Source organism: Rosa chinensis, chromosome 3 (assembly GCF_002994745.2).
Source record: "Rosa chinensis cultivar Old Blush chromosome 3, RchiOBHm-V2, whole genome shotgun sequence".
NCBI lineage: Eukaryota > Viridiplantae > Streptophyta > Magnoliopsida > Rosales > Rosaceae > Rosa > Rosa chinensis.
This window is the reverse complement of record NC_037090.1, coordinates 22,798,306-22,803,366: the sequence shown is the minus strand read 5'-3', so window position 1 is coordinate 22,803,366 and position 5,061 is coordinate 22,798,306. Positions and strand designations below refer to the sequence as shown.

General features: G+C 42.9%; 1 long non-coding RNA gene across 2 annotated transcripts; it reads right to left on the bottom strand.

The window, feature by feature from the left end:
* Window positions 1-1,645: 1,645 nt before the first annotated feature.
* On the bottom strand, window positions 1,646-3,629 carry LOC112192677. 2 transcript variants are annotated; one of them, XR_005808448.1, is made up of 6 exons: window positions 3,076-3,629; window positions 2,836-2,968; window positions 2,578-2,743; window positions 2,426-2,491; window positions 2,275-2,340; window positions 1,646-2,192 (listed from the first exon to the last, which is right to left on the bottom strand). It is a non-coding gene; the product is annotated as an uncharacterized LOC112192677 (long non-coding RNA). The 2 variants fall into 2 exon arrangements; XR_002933575.2 differs by having other exon boundaries at window positions 2,836-3,629.
* Window positions 3,630-5,061: the final 1,432 nt, after the last annotated feature.

Here is a 5,061-nt window from a genome sequence, read left to right as displayed (position 1 = left end):
ATGGCCTATGGACTTCACACTAGAACTCCATAATGACTGACTAATGGAGTCAACAAAACCCCGACTCAACTACAGACTCAAGACTTGCACATCAACTAAAAGGCAGAGAACATGCGCAGGAGCAGTGAATGCCTAACTCACAACTTTGTCAACACTAACTCGCCACCCAGAGTCCTCCTAACCTGCCTTTGATCGACCAAGTCTACACTCATTGTGACTTCGAACCCGACCAAAATGAAATGCTGGACCATCAGACCTGAGACTAAACTAAACCCAACTCCAGTGCCACCTTAATGTCAACACCGGCAATCCACAAATGCTCCAAATCGCCATCACCTCCGACCCGCAGCCAGAAAAGAACGACCCACTAGAAGGCCAAGGATGATTGTCTATGCTAGTATGCCACAACTAGACATTTTCGCCACCGCTGCTGACCCAACTCCAGAACAGGTTTGACCCTCTAGACCGCCGAACAGAAGATTGTCTATGCCAATAGTTGCTGTGCACCTACCCAACAACTAAAACTTATTACGGAAAAACAAAACCAAAAGACCAAACCCTAAAACCTAGTAAGAACTGCCCACCCACAAGGGCCCAACACACATAACTCGGCCCAAACCCCTTTCCACGCTGCTGGCCGCCACACCAACTCATCCCCCTCTCCTAGGTTGCAGCAAACCGCCCAAACCAGATCGGAACAATCCGATCCGATCTAAGACCCTCTGCACTAGATCTCGCCACCCCCTTCTTGTTCCTCCAAGGCAACCACCGTCGGCGTTCTGATAGAGGCTGGAGTGACATCAGCGATGCAGCACAGCATCCAACCCAAATCTCAGTGAGAAAGCCCACAACCCAAGCCCACCGTAGCATCAACACCATCGCCCCTTGCACAGGGACGCCGCCGCCTCCGCTGCACCACCTACACCGGCACACTACCATCGAGTCAAGGCCTTGATGGCCATCCCACCATCCTAGCAACCAAACCATACCAAATCTGGGATGAAAATCCCAGACTGCAACTCGCCGAGATCGGGGCCAAAGCAAAAGGATCGATCGATCCCATCGCTGCCACCCAGGTTGCCAGTCCGCAGCCAGTCTTGCGACCCAATCTTGACCTTCCCCTGATGCACCGACGCCTTGAGGTGCAACGGCGCCCCGAGTTACCTACCATCGATGCAGCACCGTCTAGGTATGGTATCTCACTGAATCTGCCATCTTCAACCAATAGCCGGATCCAATCCATCGACACACCATCATCACAGCAACAGATAACCCGTCCGGCTGCACTCACCATCCTCCGACGAGGCCAGAAGCCTGCCTCGGCGCGGTCAGCCGCCGGACGAGCACAAAGGAAAATATGAGAACCCTAGTTTTCTGAGAGACGCGCGTGGGGAATATTAGCTTGAGGTAATATAAATAGATTCTTGATAATTAACATGTGTAATTAATTGCCAGAAACATTTATTCACATAATTTTGTGATACTTAATATGTCAAATAAATATAGCATGCAATCAATATCATCAATTTATCTGTGATTCCTATTTATGCAATTTTCAAGATATTTTTCAAATTTGCTATATTCAACAGGATTTTGTTACTTATCTAAATTTCGCACTAGAATATGTGTAGAAAATGGAGGTACCTAATGAACAACCAGTCATACATATATAGAACTTGTAGTTTCGACAATGCCATTTAAGAAAACTTGAAGTTTCCTTCATAAATTAACCATATAAATTTTTACATGCTTAACTTGATTTTCATACTTCAGACCAAAAAAATAAAAAACTTGATTTTCAAACCATATTGTAGAACTCAAAGTTCTTATTAGTTGCTTATGGATTTCTCCCTAAAAGATGGATTGTTTACTCTTTAATATTGAATTTTAACAATTGGAAGTCTCCGGAAGAAATTATCTGAATTCGACATTTTACTTGCCTGAAACAAAACATAATTAGCGAATACTAGGCGGGCCAACTGCCCCCACTTAAAACCTATTCCTCCAGGGCCTCCTCTTCTTGTGTCCACCTAATTTGGTAGAGGGGTTGCTCTTCTCCATGGCACTTGACCGAGTTGCTGGAGGGGGGTGGATGTTCTGTTCAATGACACTTGCCTGCGTTTCCAGAGAGCCAGAGGGGGGTGGATACTGGATAGTTGTGCCCTGGACGATGAAGACTATTTCCCCCGATCCTGAAAGGAAATCAACATTTTGATGTCTACTTCTTTATTTGAATTGCCGGCAAAGGAGAGGTAACCACAGTTGATCACTTACCATAAATTTGGTATGGACTGAAAATGACTGGGGATGATACCACTGAAATAATTGCATTCGATATTCCTGATAATAGAAAGCGCCAAGAAATCAAAACAACAGATCAATGAAAATGCAAAACGCTGCAAAGAGAATGCAAGTAGAAACCTACAGATCAATTAGTGGAAGTTCAGCTAGGTGAGAAACTGATCCAGTGAATCGGTTATTCTGCAAGTACCTGCAGATACACCAAAATGAACATATAAATTTGATATGCCACGCGCTAAAGTATAGCAAGTTGACTAGAACAAAACGAAAACTCACAGTCCAGTGAGAATTGCAATTTCCCATACGCACGTGCCGCTTCTCCAGGTTGTTACAAACGCAGACGGGCTGTGGGCCTTAATAGAACCCGACCTGGCCCATTTGAAGATTCTCTAATATGATCTTAGGACTGATGTACCCAGTCAGATTCAGACCTTTAAGGTACCTGCATAAGATTAAAAGGCAAGTTAGTTCTTCGTAATACAGCACTATACTTCAAGTATGGTAAATAATCAATAATGGTGATATGTGCATTACAGTAATGTAATAGCAGAGCCAAAGCTTGACCCTCCATTCCAGTCTTGATCGCAAGGATCCCCACCATCCAATCTCCAACCCGTCAGCTGTGGCGGTTGGTTGAGGGTCTTGTAGAGATGTTGAAGAGCTACGACTGATAAGGGAGCAATATACAAAATCAATAAATGTATGATCTGACTGATATGGTAGCCAATGGTATATACTACAACTGTTAAACAACTTGCACTTTTTTTCAGTCACTTGGAACTTTCATCAAACAGGTGGTGTGCATGTAAGGCCAAACAGACACATTACGCTCTTAAGCATTTTAACTTCACCAAGGAGATCATTTATCTCACATTTCAAAGAATGCCTATCAAATTGGAATCTCACAAGTAACAAATAATATTTGAAAGACTTCCTTGGCTTGATAATGGAAACCATGTCTCTAGAAAATGAAAAGGAGCATCTTCGTTGTCCAATTCTTCAGATTGATTATGTGCCTATCCCTTTGATCTTTAAATTATATGATCGAATACGAATAAATAAACCTAAAATTGAAGAGTGATGAAATGAGGCTACTTTTCCTTTCTGGTCGGTTTATGATGCTACTTTTCCAATAAACCCAGAATACCCATTCACACTAAGAAAACCCGACATGTCGTTTCTCAGAAACAACTTGTGTCGTACAACTAACTGACCACGAAATATTCAGCGCGGATATGGAGTCAGAGGCGATCCCTGAGTCAACTCAGGTCGACTCGATCATCGATTCGGTTATTTTCCCGCCAAATTTTTCTTTCCCGAAGAGCACAGAATTTCCCTGACCTTTCTTTTTGGCTACTGAGAAAACTAAACAGAAAAGTACTTAACAAGCAAAACTTTAATTTTTCGCTTCAAAACATGATAAGAAAAACTCTGTTTCTCTTTTTCTCCGGCACCGGAAATTTGAAGATTCCTATCTACTATATTTCTGTAATTTCAGTGATTAAATAGGGGATAACGAACGAAATAGATAAAATTAAAAAATCTAACAAAGAAATTCTGAGAAAATCAAAAAGAAAACGAAAGATTCGAGAAATTACGGTCAAGCGGATCAGTAAAAGTCTCGGCCTCCAGAACAGCCGCCACGAAAATCGCTATGAAGTACACGCACCGATACAGCTTCGCCATTTCTTGAAAATCAGGATAAATAATCTCTGTTGAGAACGAAGAGAATTCGTCCGAGAAAACCGTGAATTAAGGCAGAACGCACGAAAGTTCTGCTTTTGGTACGGATATCGGTGCGTGTACTTAATAGCGATTTTCAGATATCGGTGAAGTAGTAGTAACTAAAAGCAAACATACATAAAAAAAATCGAAACCGCTCCATTTTCTCCGAAACCAAGCAGAACGTACGGATATCGGTGAAGAAGACTGTAATTAAATTGTAAAACCGACCGAATCGAAATCAAGAAATTGGAGCTATTATGAAGAAAACCAGGTCGAATTTACGACGACGGAAGATCTAGGTTTGAGATTGTACCTGTTGGGGAAAGTAATAGACGAAGAGAGAGACAGATGGTTTGAAATAGTGTGTGCTGTGGTGGTTGAAGAATGCCAGAGACTAGAACCAGCATGAGAATCGCTTATTTGCTAGCTGGTGTGATACCGTTCTCACGTTTCCCCATACGCACGTGCCGCTTCTCCAGGTTGTTACAAACGCAGACGGGCTGTGGGCCTTAATACAACCCGACCTGGCCCATGTGCGTTTTGAACAAGGATTTTTTTTTATTTTTAAACATGTGTTTGTGAATCGCTAGCACCAAAAAGAAAGAAAAGGAGTGTGAAAGGAGATTACCGGGTTAAGAGTGGTGTGGAATGGAAATGCCTTGCTCTACAGGTCCGGCGGTTCAGTGGCTCTCTCATTATCTGAGGAAGCCCTATTGTTGATGACGCGACTGGAGTCGATATAAGTTATATGAGTCTTGGCCCACAAGCTCCTTTGGCAAATGGGCAATCAATGCTGGAGAGGAAGCGACTTTTTCGTCTTTCACATTTCTCGGTAATATATTTTTATTTGGGCAAAATATTGTTTAGTCCCTGAAGTATGCATTCGTCCTCGTTTCAGTCCCTGCTTTTCTAATTTAATCTGAAAAGTCCCTGAGGTCACAATTTTGTGTCTAGTAGGTCCTCGCCGTCTAAATGCTTCGTTAACTGGTTGACGTGGCAAATCGGTAGACGCCAACTCAGCGCCACGTAAGCATG